Genomic DNA, 19613 nt, shown 5'->3' with positions numbered 1-19613 from the left:
TAGGCTGTAGGTTAAATACTATGGAACCCTATAAAGGCCAAAAGTAAATGAATAAGAACATTGAATACAGAAAACAAAATCATTGTTCGTAACACATTATCACTCGGCTATAGAAGCGTAAATCTTTCATATGCAACGGCCGGGTAGTGAGGGGTTAGTTTGTTTCTCAGCAGAATTACACAGACACTGCTGGCACGATGTTCATGAAACTTGTGGAAGAGTGTAGCATGGGGCACTGAATTTGGAGCAGATCCGAAAACAAAAGTTTTACTTTTTAAAGCAACAGATAATGCTTCTACATAAAATCAAAATGTTCTTACGGTGAGAAAGCTAAAATGTTATTCTATGTGTTGAAATGACTTAGTTTAAAGGAATAATTTGACATTTTGGAGAAAAAAAATGCTTATTCGTAGAGCGTTATATAAGTAAATACAGCAAGTTTTTGTTGTTGTTGTATTTATTGGACTTACTGGAGTCTCAAATGGTTGCCTGGCAACCTTGCAATCACAACAAGACTCCAGCAAGGCACTCCCGGTCCGATTTACTTTACAATGAATGTATTGATTGAAGTTATTTAACAACACTGGTTAAGATGTCTTATGTAGCCACAGTTTAATATTGCATATTTCACATTTAGTGGTGGAATTTTCCACTTAGCATGTAAACACAGCTGTAAATGCATCTACACCTGTGATCACCACCAGCACTCATGTAAACACACAGACACACACACACACACACCTACATACTGTCTGTCTCTCTGCCTTTACTGTGTTGGTATGCATACATGGTGCACATGCTCAATGGCTCTTTTTCTACCATTACACACACACAGACGCACATAAACAACTCGCAGCCAATTATTCTCTCTTTAATTATTTTGCACGCTGCCCTTTATGGTGATTACCGTGACCTTTCCCTCCAGAGCATCTCCTCCACTCAGCCTCTGCTAGCCCACCATCTTGGAGGCTTTTAGCCCCCATGTTTCAACCATGCTCCCAGAAAGCCCATAATCGACCAGGCAGAAGACTGAGACCAATTAAAAGTATTTTACCCAGCACTTAAGGTTGACAGAAGCTGGCACACTCAGCTCAGCAAATGTCATTTTAACAGCAAATTCATGAATGTGTAATTGTTGGGCTAATGAACCTGATGATTTGAGTGTTGTAACAGAGGGACCCCCACCTGAGCCATCACACACACACACACACACACACACACACACACACACACACACACACACACACACACACACACACACACACACACACACACCCGCAAACAAACAGAGACAGACAGACGCACACACACACACTTGAGCCATTTCTTCTATTTTTATTCATTATATCTGAATATTTAGCTAGCAGGAGAATCAAACCAATGTCTATTTATGACATTCTTAAACCAGGTTGAGATTTCTATTTCTCTCTAGAAACTAACTGTTGAGCAAAAGACGGAAAATTAATTTAGTTCCTACATACACAATGTAAAAAATATATGACATTATGCATATAAATGCATACTCATCGTGTTTGTTTCTTTAAATAGTTTTTCTTTATAGCTCTTTTAAGTTACAATATATTCAGATTTATATTCTCTCATGACACATGTACAATATACTATAATAATGATTATAATGATGTAGTAGCATATTCATTTATGAAACAGTGGGTCCATGATTTTAGGCAGAAGTAAAGAAAAGCAGGCATGTGGTTACCAACCAAAGACCGTTGATTTTATTAGCTGCCAGATATTATCAGCTGAAGCTAGCTAGCTAATTTAGCTAACATTAGCTTAATAAATTCAAACCCTGTGACCCCAAAAAGAATAAAGAGCACGATAGACCTGCTAACATTAAACTGAACTCAAACAGCATCCAAGATCAATTTCAAACAACGACAAAAAAGTACATGCTAATCGTGAACTTGGCTGTTTTGAAGCCCAACCTGTAACCCAACAGACTCTGTAGTTGGTTAACATGCTCTTTTGCCTTGATAGTTCCACTCAGTTATTAATGTATGCTGTAGCTAGTTTGCCAGACATGCTAACTATTGCAGCCTACGTTAGAGCAGACAAACACACATTCCTTACACGTTTGCTTGTATTCTCCGTAATCATAAAATGCAGAGTATTGCACGACAGCCCTACGTACATTGCTTCAACATGTGGAGAAATCCAAGACTTGATAGGCCTGTCGTGCATTGTTACAGTTGCTAAACTATGATTGGACAATCACTGTGTGGTGAAGGGTTTAGCAAACAGCAAATATAAATCAGTCACTTTGGTTAATTTTTACCCTGAACTGAGTCATTAAACCTAGCTTGATAAACAAAATGAGTTAGTTAAAGTTCTCTGACCACTCATAAGGAAGTCTGTTTGTGTAGAATGAGGCTTGATTTTTGTCTGACTTTCCCCCATGAAGATTTTTTTAATTTGATTATTATTACTTCAAATGTTTGTAACGAAAAAAAGAAAAACAATTGTATTTTTATTTTTTTCAAATAGATAAAGGAATAGTAGGGATTTAGAAAACTTCTGACACATATTGTAAATAATTATTGCGAACCAAGACCACACATTCCTGGAGGTAGATGTGCAAAACATGCAACCAAATTATTAGCTAAACTTACGGGCCCGCAGCAAATGAACATACAACCGTCCCACCGGAACTCATATGAGGGACAAAGGCCACGACACCTGCATGCGTTTGTAATAGAGTTGAAAGACGGTTAAACTAACTCCCATGGTGGAGATTCTAAATGCCACCTAATTTAAAAGCACATTCAAATAAGCTTGAACACTGGTGTCGCTATCGATCATGTTGCCAGGTGCAGCACGGCCCCAGTGTAACAAAAATGCTGTGCAAAGATTATATATAAAATATAAATTCAGTTTTCTTTCATATACGATATATCTTTACTTCCTTTGTATTATTATATTCAAATAAGGTTTTCTTTTTATTCTTAAAAAACATGACGACTATGAATGATAAGTAAAAAGGGATCAGCTGTGCATCCAGAAAGTCCATGTCGGCCTTTCTTTCTCTCTGTTCAGCTGTGTGTTGTCCCTGCCTGGGGTTATTACACAGACCTCCACCGGGCTTTGTTTGGCCTTCCACAAGGCTCCAGCGGGACCTAATGACTTTCATTATCAGATGGGGGAATTTAATTTGAGCTGCACCGCTGTCAGAGATGAGTAGCCCGATAGGGAGCCACGCAGGAGAAAATAAAAGAGTGAGTAACTACTCTTTAGGGATGTGGGTGCAGTTTCTGGGTGACGAGAACACAGCGGGTCGAGACACTGAGAGAAAGAAAGAGGAAAAGAGAGACACCGAGCGTGCTTTATGAAAGAAATCAATAGTGAGTTGCCACCATCAGGTTATGAGATTTGAGTTGGGATCCGTTTCCTTATTGTGACCGGAGCAATGGTCCGCGCTGAGGCCGTTGGACGGGTTTGCAAACAAAAGGGGAACCCGGCGAGCGCGAGGAGCTGTTTGCGGTGACACAAGAGCGGGGCCAGATTAGTAATGTGTGATTAGGAAGCTATTCAGTTGCGGAATTACTCCCTTCTACCTCTCGACAAACACGACTGGCGACTGAAATAATGGCAGAAGATAAATATATATCAATTTCATTTCAATTTCCCTCACAGTTTGATGCATAAAAGCTATGGATGAATATATATGAATACTTTTTGAAAAATCTACAAGATAAAATAACAGTTGATTGCAATAGATGCAGATAAAATCATTAGCCGTGAGGCTCACGATCAATGACATTGTCTTTCTCAACTCACTCACAGCTCACTTTGGTAGCAGAAAAGTGACACCGTAGTGCCAACCTTGATGAAGACAAGAAGCCTGTAGTAAATGGAAATCTCTCTGAGGTGTGCCATTGCCAGCTCCGCTCCCTGCTCTTCCAGCATTTGTAAATCTCCCATCTGTCTCCACAGGTCTCTCCAATAGCAGGAAGCCTGCTCTGCTGCAAAGCATCAGTGTGGTAGCTTGTGTTTATCAGCCAAGTATCAAAGGCAGCCAAACAACATTGGATAAAGGAAGCTTATAGTGTACAGCTTGTTGCAGCACATACAGGCATGTGCTACTGTTAAAGTCAAACTGAAATTATTATTATTTTTGTCACATATCATTGGGGTTTTGTTTTGACATGCACTTATTTGGTCATAATTGTAATTATCAAAAAGGCCTGTACATTATCCTCTTTTTTTGAGTGGAATAAAGCGGCATCCTCGGGGTCTGAAAAGTGAAGACAATGCATAAGTGCCTTAAACCTGCATTCTTTCTGATGGCCAGAAGGGGCCATCTCCATTGGTTACAAAAAGAAGTCAGGTTGTACAGAAGTCTATAAGAAAATGACTCCACTTCCCACTTGATTTATTACCTCATTAAAAATGTTCCTAATGAGTTCATGGAAATCAATGAATAGATTCAATTCATCTTTAATACAGCATGATGTTTATTTTTGTAAAGTATGGTCCTATTTAGGGTAAAATAGACGATAAAGCAGGCTATGCTTTAGGGTGTGGCTACCTTGTGATTGACAGGTCGCTTCCACGGCGTTGTTGGGTTTGGGTGTTATCCGTGTTTTCATCTTAGAACTTTACCCTTTCACAGTGTTTGTTCAGCTCATGAAAGTTAATTGTGACGTTTTGATTGCCTGAAAACGTCTTGTTCAGCGTTCAGTTGTACTCCACCCTTTCGTGTCAATTATGGTTCCAGAAAAACAAGATGGCGATGGCCAAAATGCCAAACTGGAGGCTTCAAAACGTTAGTCCACAAAACAATGGTTACGTCACAGTGGCTACGTCCACTTCCTTCATATAGTCTGTGAGTGGAATACAGACCTAACAGCAGAATAGGTGTTTTGTAGAAGGACATACATCTTAAATCTCCAACAGTTATTAAAAAAGGGGGTAAAACATCTTGTTTGAGCATTTGTCTGTATGCACAAGACACACAAAGAGAAGACAATTCAAATTACTTTACGACTTTAAGAAAAATATAATTAATTATAAATATTATTGAAGAATGTATTGTTTCACATGGATATCAAGCATTGATTCAGTAGATGAAAGCCAAGGTGTGACTCATCATCTTTCCTAGTTCTAGTTATGGTCAAAATCAGTTTTTTCTTGTATGATGGAGATTAATGCACGACACTCAATACAAACAACATGGAATATTGCATCATTGCAGGTATTGTTCAGGCCCCTTTGAAACCCCCTGGAGCCTTGACGGCTATCTTTGTCAGGATAGATTTCACCCTGTGATTTCCCCATTCTCCATCAACAACAACTGTAGCTGTAATAGATGTTCACGCTTGAGAGAAAATTGAGATTGAAGCTCAGATATATGATTTTATCGCCTTGCGGGGGCTCAGTGCAATGTCGGTTCTACCCCCCTTAACTGGTCAAGTTCCTGCTTCGACACTTGTCACTCATCTTGATGAGCTGTCTACCTTGAACCACTATTTAGCCTGAGGCTGAGGAATCCAGTATGTGTAAATCCAGCACAAGCTGAGAGTGAATGTGCAATTAAAAAGCCAAAATCCACTGCTGGGAGACTTAACCATAAACCTATAACCACAAAATAAATTATTTATTGTAATGTTAAAGTTAAAATTCCATAATAAATTTCCATTCCTACCTATAGAAGTATCCCACTTTTGCTCCATCTCCAGATGTTAAGAAGGGAATAGCTTCATTTATATGGCCAGCAGAGAGCAGCATTGCTATCTGTTTGACAATATTGGGGAATTTTGAATAAAGACCCTCTCACACTTTTTGTTACCTACTCCTGAGTCAGTAGTGGTGGTGATGGGTGGGGGGTGTCTGAATGAGGAGTTTTGGAGAAGAAAAAGGAGCGACAGGAGGGTGGATAACACAGAGACAGAGAATAAAGCAACAGTGACTGACAGATGGGCAACACGGGGGAAAGTTAAACACTGTAATTCTCTAGATCTGATGGGAGTCAGAAATTAAAATAAAATGCCCGATTTAATTTGTGTTACATTCACAGTCAATTTGCACTGTGTTTCATTATCAGTGTGTCATATCGCCCAGTATGGAAGCTATCACCTCCTTCTTTTCTTCTTCATCATCATCATCATCATTAACATCCTTTCCCATCATATTTCAGTTTTTAATGGTGATTAAAAGAAAATTGCCATTCATGCATTAAAAGTTAAATACAAATAAGTCAATTTATACTTATATACTTATACTTATACTGCACATACCTTCAGTGTATGTCCTTGATTGATTTGCTATAAGAAGATTCAATTGCATCCTCTCGTATGGTGAGTGAACAGTTAATGAGTTAATCCAGGAAAGGTCTTCTTTAACGTGTGTGCTGCCCTTTATCTGCATCTCCATCATCTTCACAAACCCCTACATAAAAAAGCTCTCATGTGGATTCAAATCAAATCAAACACATGTATTTATATAGCCCAATATCACAAATTACACATTTGTCTCAGTGCGCTTTACAGACTGTCCAGCATACGACACCCTCTGTCCTTAGAACCTCGCACCGCATAAGGAAAAACTCCCAAAAAAAGAAACCCCACAATTAAAGGGGGAAAAATGGAAGAATCCTCAGGGAGAGACTGAGGAGGGATCCCTCTCCCAGGACAGAGGGACGTGCAATAGATGTCCTTCTATTCCATGAAAAGATTAGGTGGCTCTAATAACTTCCAGTCAGTCTGTTCATCAAGTTGCCCATGTGCCTGAGTGGTGTACATCAATGGGAAAAACATGACGCACGGCCTAAATTAGGGCTGATTCTTACTCAGTGTACAGCAAACAAAAAGTGGGCAACGCATTTCCGTGTCCTCTTTTGAACTAACAAGTATTGACTGCACATTTTTAACTGTATAATAGATGTCTTTAAAGGTCTAAGATTTTGGATCTAATCCGAACCCTTCCCAAGAATGATTCTGCCCATTGTCCCTCCCATTATGTCCATATTGGACGATTCCATTTCTCACAATTCACGTGTCAACATCTATTGCCAATGCGGGAAGATGTGTGCCAAGTAGAGAGTAAAGTTCAGAGGTGCCTCCATTGTTTTCAATATTACCACTATGTCAATGTCTCCCTATTTGCAATAAGGTCGAGATAAATAGACCAGACTCAAATCGATGTCATTGACCCTGACAGAACAAACCGAGAGAGAGACCACCAACACTGGCCGGGGCATGTAATGCCGCCATAAAACAAGCATCCTTAGTCAAAAAGGAGGAGTAGTAATACCGTAGAGAGCCCGCTCAGATCCATTCAGACACGTTGACACACCCAAGACCATAGAATGGCTGCCCAACCCAACCAATTGGACTGAATATAGTTTTGATTGAGTCTGGTCCCAGCTTCTGTTTCAGTTACTTTGAACTGAGTGGACCCATGAAGACCTTCACTGTATGGGTATGAGGAGACAGATGTCATGCTTCCAAAGACTGATATAATAATCTTATCCTAATTCCACTTTAACTTCAAATGGTCTAGACAGCTGCAAAGAGCCAAGCAGATCAGTTATGGCAAGAAACGGAGACACGTCCATCATGCTCCAATAAAGTGATGCAAAAAGAACTGTACATGACATATAAAATAAAAAAAACTACTTTTCTTTCCTGTTTTCTGTTGCATAAAAAGAATGTTCTGTACTTTTTTCTAAACACATCTTAGAATCTGGTTGCTGAACTAAGGGTCACTGCAGATAACACTGTGATGTGAATGCAGAAAGGTTGTCATTCATTGCACACTGCGCGCTATATTATAACCTTGTTTGAGAGTTGTGTGAAGCAGGGATCAACAGTGCAACAGAGGTAACCTAGACTCCAGACGAGACATCACGTCAAACCTCCTTTTTACTTTCCCTTTTTTCTTCCCTCTACCCCTTGTCTACTTATTCCAATCTCAGAACACCATGTTCCCAGAGAATATTTCACTTGAATATTTCACTACATGCTTTCTCTCCCATACCCCCACCCCCTTCTCTCCCTCTCTGTATGCACGTTATAATACTTATTTATTTCAGGAATAATTTTTTGGTGAATTACAGAAAAATGGCTACAGCTGTAATCAGAGGATAAGTAGCAGCCGACATGGCAGGTGTTTGAGGCGAGATAAGGCGAGAACCATTGTGAGACCGTGCCTCACTTCCATTTAAATGTTTTGGGGCTTCGACATCCTTTTTTGATTTGTTACCTACAGCTTTCCTGTGAGCTGTCAGGAGGGAGATAGCGAGACTTTCTCTTTAATGTGCTTTCTTGGGCTACCGTGTTTGTGCCGTCCTTCAGATGTTAGGGGTTAGATTCTGGGCATGCCTGCGTGGCGGGACTCAGATGAGTGCATGTCATCGACGGAGTTCATTATTATAATACAAGGAATCCTGTCTTGTCTCACAGGAGGCAGTTGTTAATTATATCACTGTGCTGTTTTTTCCAGCAAGTCCTCCAAAGAAGCTAAAGCCAACGCGTTCATGTTTGATTTTTGGCTCCAGCAATCACAGTGAGAAAACTGTTTCCACCATGCCCTTACTCCCCCATTATTAAGCCAATAAAGAAGCATACAATACTATGGGAGTGTGCGTGTGTGTGTGTGTTTGTGTTTTTGTGTGTGTGAGAGGGTTGAGCGTGGTGGTGGGGGTTCCTCTGCTGAAGCTGCGACTGTATAGCAGTGTCATTTTTATTAGCTCCCAAGACACAATGGACGCCAAGAGAAAACACCAGAGTCTGCAGCATCCTCCTCGCTTCCTTTCTTCTAAATTAAAGTGATATCTCATTGCTGTACAATAGACTAGCTGTCTAACAGCTGGGAAATAGAGAAAGATGACAGTGAAGCCTGCCATAACTGAAAAGATGTGTCTGCTTTGTTTCAAGACCTTTTTGGAAGGAAGCGTACATGGGGATTCTGGGGGGAAGGCATGAATAAATGCTGCTGGACCGTGTAGATCTATATAAGTATGAGCCTTTATTACTTAAGGTTTTAATTTCAAACAGTAGCACCGTAATCCTCAGAGCTCCTACATTATCTGTAGAAATTTATTGTAATAAGCATGCATCTTAACTTGGTAGCTGAGACCAACTCTAAGTTTGACCTTGCCTTACGAGCAGCATGCTTCCTCTTCAACAGCATTAATCCCAGATAAACAACTTAAAGTCTAGAGCCAGCTCTACAAGGCTGTACAGGGCTGCTTAAATGAAACTGACGAGATGAAACATCAGGCGATCACTTATGCTACAAATCACACAGTGGGAAATTATGTCGTATATCAAATTATATGACAATTAATGAATAGTTGCAATACTCCAGTATTATAAAAAAAATGAGTAATTGGCATTTGTACTTTTGCCAAAAATGATCCTTGTACTGACTCATTTAAACTCGATGCGTACCTGCTGGTGAATACAACCTCTTTCTCTGAGTCCACCAACATCCTCCTGGCTAGTTGCCTTCCCTCGCCTATTCGTGGCTACGGTGCATTACCAAGCTGACTTGCGATGGAAGCGTTACATGTATTCAGTGTCACAAACTATTATATTCTCTATGCATTACAATAGAAAAGTGTGGTACATCTGTGCAAATATCTTTTTCTGTACTACTTAAAGCTTTTTACAGGAAACTATAAAACTAGGATTTGCAGGCTTGTGATCCCGGACACAGCAGACACACTACAAACCCTCTCAGGATTTGCTAGGTAACTTGTATCTTGACAGCAAACTCCAGCCTTCTATTACAGATTGTGGTTAATTATAAAAGTAATAATTCGGTTTGTAGACATGTTAATTGGCACAATTACGTTTTTTCATAGTTTCATAGTGTGGCAACTGTTATTGGTAACTGGTATTTTCTTTGACCCTTTGGGACTAATCTGATGATTATTTTTCTTAATTATTGGATTGATTGTTTGGTTTGTAAACATTAAGAAAAAAGAGATACATGCCCATCAAGTGACACCTTTACAATGTTTATGTTGTACAAAAAACAGTCAAAACTCAACATTATTAAATAAAAGAAAAGCAGAAAATCCTCATATTTGCAAATGTGGAACCTTTCAATTGATTGATTGCACAATCCTTTCAGCTATACTTGTGCATTTCCATATGTTTGGTGTGCAAACTCCAAACTCTTAATTTATAAAGTAGCTATTAACTCAAGCAATCGTAGTGGAGTAAAACATATTTCCTTTCAAATTGTAGTGGAGGAGAAGAGTAAAGAGGCATGGGAAAAAACTAGGAAAGGAAAGGCTGGAAAGTGAAGTATTAATGACCAGCGAGTGACAGTGTGAGGTTAACATTAGTCAAACTTTTCTTTAACTTTTTTTCCCCCCATGACTTAAACGTCATTAAACACTACCTGTGACGATGTCAACATGCAATATTGTTCAGGAAAAAAGACTAAAACGTTGTTTAAAAAATAAACTATAACAAAACCTTTCTTTACTTTCGTTGACAAAAAGAGGAGAAACAATAATGAAGACTGTGTTGATTCATCTGCTTATCATTTTGACAATTTGACAAAGCCGAACTTTTTAGATCTAATAATATGTTTCCTCTATATCTGACTGTACAAACAAAACATCTGTTAAAACATATAACCTCTGTAAGGGCAGTGGTTTTATGTATGTAAGCTTTGTAAGATTTTTGTTTTATTTTCTTTATCTTTTATTCTTACATTTGTGTTGAGAATTGTAGACTCTATATACACAAGGTGTTGTGAACTGTTTGTTGAATAATTGTCTAAATAAAGTTATGGATAATTAAGACTGGACTGACGGAAATATGTAATAATATAATTATATAATAATATTAATTATTAGAGCATCTTCTTCAGAATATGGTAAAAACAAATCTAGTAAATAAAAGAGAAAGGTAGAAAAGTACATTTAAAAAAACGTAATATCTCAATATGTTTGTTGCAGTTATCTTTAACGTTCTGCAGGTTGTTGAAGTACATAGTTTATCATCTGTCGCCTGGCACTACGGTATGAGAGTGAACCTGAAATGATTACCTAACATGCTTGTTCTCTCAGCTGGCTCACATTAGATCCTCTTTAAAACTAATAATTGATGCTTTTCCAACTCTTTGTAGTTCAGTCCTGACCTTTCTGGAACATTTGAAAAGAGGGTAAATCATGTCTAAACGCAGTATTTGCAAAATAGTAGAGGAACGCTTGACAGTGTTGCCGCACTACAAACAAATCGTAAGTGTCAGGGATGTTTGCCATGCAAATCTAACATGCATCCCTCCCTTTGTCTTCTCCCTGTTCCCTTTAATCCTCATTCTTCTGGAGTCGGAGCGGAAAAGACAAAGGTTTGTTTTTAAGTTGGCAGGGCTTCCTGATATGCTGCCGCTAATTGACACTCGCAAGATTTGTAAGTCAGAGCGAAAGGCAAACATGTCATAAAACTTTCATGATCAAACAACGTTGGCTTTGCCGCCTGACAGTTTATTGTGAAGAAACCACGTCTACGCTGCGAGGCTCCGGTTCAAAACTTTGCTGTTATAATTAGTGTTTACTATTTAGCCTATAAGGCTGTATGTGAGTTAAGTAGGGAGCTTATGAGATGTATGTGTGTGTGTGTGTGTGTGTGTGTGTGTGTGTGTGTGTGTGTGTGTGTGTGCATGTAGAGGTAATCCTCTGTATCTTTAATCCTGTGTCTTTAAGAGGTTTCTCCCTCAGCCAAAACTCCCTGAGTCCTTTATAAGAAATGTATGTTCAGGTCTGTTCAGGTGTGTGTGTGTGTGTGTGTGTGTGTGTGTGTGTGTGTGTGTGTGTGTGTGTGTGTATAGGAGGAGGGAGGGCTCCCTTCTGCACTAACCCCAAACAGTCATCTTCATTGAGGCAGCTACTCCTGATGAAGGGGAGCCAGATTTTGTTCCACGCCACCAGTCTCTTCCTTTTCCCTCGTCATCTAACCCGCTCTCAAGCTTGTTCTCCACCTCTGGCTCTTCTCTCTCTCTCTCTCTCTCTCTCTCTCTCTCTCTCTCTCTCTCTCTCTCTCTCTCTCTCTCCCACCTCACCTGCTTCAGCTCTCTTTCAAACCTCTTTGGACTCCTCTGAAGCAGCTTATCTTGAGAGTAATGCAAAACTAGATCCTTTTCTTTTTTTTGTGGTAGGGAGGGAAAGAGGGAGACTCTTTTGAGGCTCTTTGATGCAAAACTTTACATCTCCCTCCCTTCACAGAAAGTTATAGTACACTTCCATGGAAGCTGTCTGGAGTTCGGCGAATAATTCTTTGGAGACTCATCTTTGGTAGAGGACTATCAAAGTGAGAATCTTCAAAACAGATATTATATGCTGGATTTCACAGCTGTGCGATATGAACAGACACTCTACAGAAAGCATGACGGATGGCCGTGCAGCTGCAGAGAGACGGAACATGACGGAACGTGACACACACATACACGCACACACACGATGAGCTTACCTGCATGGGCTCAACAGCAACAGTAGAGCACCACAGTGCAGAAATGTTTCTAATTGGAAAGCATGCATCTAGAATTCTAATGATCATGAAAACCTTTTAACAATCACTTGATATTCAAAGTGTCTCTCTGTATGTGTCTTCCAAGCTGGGTTTCAAAAAATCCCTGTCTCTTTTAGCCTTTTGAAGAAATTATTGTCATTTGATGGATATTATTCAGTAAAAATCACATAGTAAATATTAGGAGCTGCGTGGCTTGAGTCCACCTGCCTACCTGCAGATGAAAAAACGTTTTAGCATATCTGAAGGTTCAGTAAACGAAACGTGGGAGCTTTGGGATTCTCTGATAGAATTTTAGGATTTTCTTTTCACAATAAAAGCCCAATCAATCTGGTACTAAGCCCAACTAACAGTATGTTGCTCACCGTGACACTTTTCTTTCACACTCCACCGCGACCATGCTCGCAAAAAGGTCTCCACGCTCTTCTCTTTCAACTACTTTTGTGAGCATGAAAATATCTTTTTTCCAAGCGTGTGCTCCTCTTAAATTGGCATGCAGCCTTTCCCCACGGTCCCCCGCCATCCATATACACCTCTTTTAGTGTTTTAATTAGCGGCTTTTGTATCATGTGTAAGAAGCGTTGGGATGCCGCCGGACGTCAGACTAATGTAAAAGGTGTGTGGACGAGGTACAATTATACAATGTACCGAAGAACTCGAAAGAGAAAGATATAAATCAATCAGGTTTCATTTGTTGGAAACACCTGCCGAGCGTTTGTAATTAGCCGTCAATTACCAGTGGTTGTTGTTTGGCCATCTGTCCATAAACGCTGCATCTCCCCCACTATTAAAGCAGACACTGTAGCAACAGAATGAAGTAAATCTACACGCACTAAGCCACACACACTTCCCTGTTCTTTCTGACCTCAGCAGGAGTGACAGTTTAACTGGCATAGATGTTGGTTTAACACACGCCAGGGATGTTGCAAACGGAGAAAGGATGAGGGAGGAAGGGAAGGAGGGATGTCGGGGTCAGGACTGCCTCCTCTCCAGTTAATTGGCCTAGCTTGTAGCGTGCGCTTGACAGATTGAATTATCAAGCTGCCTCCACGGTCTGCAATCCCCCCGTGGTATATCCTGGTTGACTATTAATGGCCAGCTACAGCAGCCTCCTCTGTTCTGCCCAGCTCTGCCACTGTTCTCTCTGTTCTGCTCTTGTTTCTCCCCTCTCCGCTACGTTTTTTAAAACCTTAAGCCGAGAATTTCTAGGCCTGCCTGTCTCCGTCCATGCTGCTGGATGCCCTTTGGTCTTTCAAATTCACTTCTCTCAAAGAAAAAAACTTTAAAACCAAACTTTCTTTTGAGGCAAAAAGTTGTACTTCCTTTGGCGTTTCGGCAACTCGGAAGCTTAATTGCGTCTACACGGCCACCCCTTTCATTGTGCTCTTTAAATGTCGACGTCTTAAAGAGAAGTTATGGCCGGAGCGATGGAGCAGATAATGACAAACAGCAGAAGCAGGAAGCAGGTTGATCTCCGCTCGCTCTCTGAATCAGGTTCGGTTGTACAGACGACCCTAATAAAGAATCAGCGAGGGTGAAATAGAAATGGTAGAACAAAGTTGCTACGTAGCAAAGAGTTCATTATGGTCCGTGTCCTAAAGGTTGTTATACCTCTCAACCACAAACACAGGCCTTCAACAATGGTTAATTTCAGGATACATTTTCTGCCTGACTGGTTTACTCATTTTGTTTTTTTCCCCCTTTTGTCTTTCTCTTTTCTTTAACATTTGTTTTTTAGCATTTGTACTTTTTTTGTTGAGCTACACACAATGGATGGTGAAAGTGTGTCTCTACACAAGAGTGCTGCTAGTTCGAATCTCGAGGAGAAATGTAGGTGGGGAAAGTGAATCATCCCTCTGGACTGTATTTAAAGCTGCTATAATCGAAATGTTCATACTAACAATAGATCAATTGACTACTTGCATGTGAAAGGGGTGGACCATGATCTCATGGAGCTTTGAATAGCCTTTCAGCACATTGTTTTGGTTTACTGACATACAACTTTGCAGTTTTGGTGGCATTTTTAGCCGCAGCAGGCTGCTGTTTTTTAAGCAAAAGAGCTCTAAAAACAACTGTACGCTAACTGTCTAGTACAAATAGTGGACAGACAAAGTTAGCAACTTGCTGATGCAGTCAAATATTTTGCTGATAAGGAGTCAGATAGTTTGAACAGGAGTTAGTGGAGACCAAAGACAGAGTAAAAAATGTATAAGACCTTGACTATAAGACACTTCTCCCTTTTCTAACATCATTTCAAAAAGAAGAAACACGTTATCAGACTAGTCCTGTTGGAACCTTTTCCCCAGGTACATTCAGCCCTCCCATTCTCTTGTAAAAGTGAAAAATGAAATAGGCTACTTGCATGAAAGCAACACATAAATACCACATTTCTGTAGCATGTACAAGGATGTCTTTAAAAGCACAGTATGTAATTCCTGCCTCATGGGGTCGCTCAATCAAAACAAAGAAAAAGACTTTGATGAGGTTGTAAAGAAGCGTGGGATCAAGGGAGTAGTCTTTGTGACTGAGGCAGAAATCATGTTCACGAATGAGGTAATGTCTTAAAGTTTTATTCACGTTACATTTGGTCACGTTAATTCACGTTACGACAATTAATCCTAATGAAAAAGCAACAAGTAACGTTTGCTACGCAGCGGTAACTTTCACGCTTTATAGGGGACAGCTTCTTCGACACAATGTGCAGCAAACGGCAATAAATACTCGTAGTAAACAATAGAGTAGCTCGTCGACTACCTTCCTCACTCTCTGACGCATCATTTGGTGTTTCCCCAGACGCTAGAGCCACTAGTGGGGGTAAAGGGAATATTGAATCACTGACAGGCGACGAAATGTAACGCACCATTACCTTGAATAAAATAACAGATTTCTCTAGGTTTGAACATTGTTGGACATATCTGGGATATTAAAGGTGCAAAACTCAACAAAATACAGTATATAACATAAGTTTAGTCGTTTTACTTTTAATGCAGAAATGCAACAATTCTTCAGTCTTATACACAAACTCCTGTCAGAGTCTAAACAGTGGTTGGAAGGATTTTCTCTTGCTGTAAGCATTATTCAGACATTTTCTGAACGCTTTATCGTTACAATTCGTGGCACTGGTAAATCTTGGATGTTTGACAGATGTCACGGTCCATTGTAGTTGTTAAGACGTCGGGGGATGCTTTTGATTTATTTTCACTCAACAGGATTTTATTTCCTGCGTGGCAGCAACACATACAAGCAATGATCCTGTATATTTAACTGGGCTACTGACATCATTCATGCGACAGACAACCTATAATGCATGTATATCAGGCCCTTACAATAGTATCTGAAACATGCAATCAGAGCGTTAAAACTGAAATAAAGTTTTCCAACACCACTGATGGTTAGTCTACTACTTGGTGCACATTTTGCTACGTGTGTGTTGCCGGATTGTGAATGTGTATCTCACGTTTCTTTTTCCTAAATCCTGTCCATTTGCTTCATTTTCTTGTGTTTTGTCTATTTGCATGTGTTACGCTTTTGGGGGCCACTGTAACTGGAAAACCAAAACTCCCTGCATGGCTAGACAAAAAACCCAAAGTGTAAATGCTTTGATTTGATTTCTGAGAACTCGCCCTTTAAAGATATTTCAACTCATGTCAGTTAAAACATGTTTGTGTTAAACACGGTTTGTACAAAATGGCCGGCACCTAAGGGTGACATGGTTTTATACAGCTCACCCTTGCATTTAAATAGAAATGGCATTCAGAAGTCCACTCAGAATAAAATGAAATGTAGAAAAGACATCCTTTTGTCCAGACTGGTATATTCCTCAGTTTTTAAACTTGAGGCTGGTATAATGGTGATGATGGCGTCACCTCCCGCTGAGGCTAAAACCAGGCTGCCTGCTGGCGTCCTGACAACCCTAGCATTACAGTATAATCACTGCTTACCATCGCTTGCACCAGACACAGATACACACAAACACACTCGTGCTCCCAGATACAAACAAAAATGCATGAACTCATGCATGAATAGTGACTCTCTCACACGTTCACGCATACATACACCGACACCAGCCAACATACAGTACATCGCTCCCTGTGAGCACAACACAAGCTCAACTGAGCCAATACATGCTTCCTCATACGAATTATTCGCCCACTCTCACACATACACACATTCACAGCTTGTGTGTGGGCCATTGTGAGTGACAGTGAGTAGTAGCGGCAGTTATCTGTGTATGTGGGGTCGGTATGTGTCGTCTTAAAATGCCAACCGTGGGCGTCTTACTTGAAGATAAGATATTGAGAGATGTGAAGGCGAGGCTCGCAGACCAACTTCGGTACGCACTTCAAGATAAATGTGCAGAAGATGTGTGTGTGCGTGTGTGAAAAGAGGAGGGAGAGGAACATGCAGGAGGGGAGAGAGAGAGAGAGAGAGAGAGAGAGAGAGAGAGAGAGAGAGAGAGAGAGAGAGAGAGAGAGAGAGAGAGAGAGAGAGAGAGAGAGAGAGAGAGAGAGAGAGAGAATCCTATTCCAATTATCTCTCGAGGCCTGTCCCTGTGACAAATGTCAGATAAGACTTTTGCAGTGATAAAACCCACCTGACCCTCGGGACTTTTGACCCTTCTCAGACTCGGTAGCACTAAGACTCTTGTTACATTGTCTCTCCTGATAGGCCGCTGATCCTAAAAGGGGAATGGGATTTCTTTCTCAGCTGAATTAATTCAATAAAATAAAGCTTTTCTTTTTTCTTTCTTTCTCTTTCTTTGTGTTTGAGGCAGCAGGGTGGCAGTCAGGAGAACATCGCTGTTGGAAAACATCCAACCTGCTGAGGTGTCATTGGGCAATGCCAGACTAATAGAGAAGGTAAAGGTGTAGTTCACGAGTGGGTGTAGACACTGATGAGTAAAGAAAAGAAAAACAAAATCTAAATCAAATGATTAAATAAGTTAAGACATGGCAAATGTTTTACAAGGCCACCGCTGAAACTTAGCTCAGGAAAAGGCTTTCTTCTACTCATAATTAATGCAGCATGAGTCACTAAATAGAACTTTTGATGGAATTAAAAAGCAATGGAATGAAATGAAAAGAGAAAGGTTGCATATAAACCCAGACAGAAAGCCATCTGATATCTTAATGAAATCCCAGTTTAATTAGGCCCAGATGTGAACCGGATATATTTATCTACAATGTTTAATTAAAAAAGGCGTATTCACCGTAGTGCATGAGTATGTTTATTGATGGCCCGTGCAAGGTATACTTCAGATGACTACAGAACTGCTCTTTCAACTCAGTAAGACCAATAACATGCATGTCTCTAGGCGAAGAATTTACCTGAAACCTAAGTGTGCCTACGGTCAAATATTGTGGTTTTATTAGTTAAACCCAGCCAGTACTACTTCCTCTGTCAACTCCAGAACCTATGAATTTCTTGGAGGCTTGGATTGAACAAGGTGCCAACTCATTCCACGGGGATCCAGCTACATCCTGGTCTGATTGCAGTTTATTTAGGGATCATATTAATTTTTATACATTTACTCCTGGTCAGCGTGTCCCTTATTTAGTTGACAGAAAATGGCGTGGTGTTCTGCCAACCCATTGAGTCGTTCCTACATGCTGAGAATTTCGCCTGAAACACACGTCAAAGTCAAAGCATGAATTGACACATATGTGAAAAGGAGGTCAAAATTACCCAGTGAAATGTATCCACATCAAATATCTGCAAAACTAATGACATTCTCATCAGCCTCAGATGCACTTTTGTATTTAGCGTTAATTATCAAATGTTAGCATGCTGTTCCTAAGTGCAGCCTGGCAGAGCTGCTCGTATGTTTGTACTCTCAGCTGTGTCGAGATCTGAAGGAAACTACGGAGACAGTTGGATGGTTGGTGCTTAAAACCTGCCATGTTAAATGCATTTCAACCGCCTGCACGTTGAGATGAAGCTCTTCTGTGACCTTATTTTTCATACACAAAGCTGAGACATGCTCAGTCCACCAGCACAGTTTACTGTACACTGTAGCAGCTCGCTCCTGCAACACAGTCCTATTGTCTGTGTATCTGTGTGTGTGTGTGTGTGTGTGTGTGTGTGTGTGTGTGTGTGTGTGTGTGTGTGTGTGTGTGTGTGTGTGTGTGTGTGTGTGTGTGTGTGTGTGTGTCTGTGTGTGTGTGTGTCTGTGTGTGTGTGTGTGTGTGTGTGTGTGTGTGTGTGTGTGTGTGTGTGTGGCAGCATCTGCCTCTGCTGTTATAATAGAGCAGAGATTTACTTTTGTCTAGCTAGCAAGTTAAACTGTTTTCTATCAGGCTACTTTGTTTTCTTTAGATTTTTCGGCCCTTTTGACAACTTTTGATACATTACAAAAAAAACTTAAATAAATAAATAAACATGTTTTCTAATTTGCAAGTTGTTTCACTGTCTGGATTACTTTTGGGTTGATCTCTCTTGAGACTGAGGTAACTCCTCCAGATATCTTATCATTGGTTTCACTTTCTATATTATCTGTCACAGTTTGCTTGCAAAGAGCTCTAACTGCACACTGCTATCAAACTGAGTTTCTGGTTTGACTGCAAGGATGACAATCCCCCATTTTTGTGGAGAGTTACCCTGGCAGGTTGGCAGTAGATACTGCAGTGATGATGTTTCCACCTCCTTGTCCCTTCTTGTTTCTTTCACTGTCTGTCTCTCTTTATGTGACTCTTCTATCTTTGTCTTTATTATTGGAAAAGAACCCACCTCAGTTGACAGCCAAGTACAAGTGAAACTGCACTGTGCGAACACTATGAGTTACTCAAGCAATGCCTCAGAAATACTGATATATACACTATAATACTGCAGAAATGAACAGTGAGAGCCAGAGACGTACAAAATAAAAAAAATACAAATAAAACTATGTTTTTCATTAAGTTTTTAAAAGGATTTGCGTGTTTCATATTGATATATACTGATATATATATATTAGTATATATATATATATTAGTATATATTTATATATATATATATATATATTTATATATATATATATATATATATTAGTATATATTTATATATATATATATATATATATATATTAGTATATATTTATATATATATTAGTATATATATATATATATATATATA

Source organism: Cottoperca gobio, chromosome 7, assembly GCF_900634415.1.
Source record: "Cottoperca gobio chromosome 7, fCotGob3.1, whole genome shotgun sequence".
Taxonomy (NCBI): domain Eukaryota; kingdom Metazoa; phylum Chordata; class Actinopteri; order Perciformes; family Bovichtidae; genus Cottoperca; species Cottoperca gobio.
Note: the sequence above shows the minus strand (reverse complement) of the source record.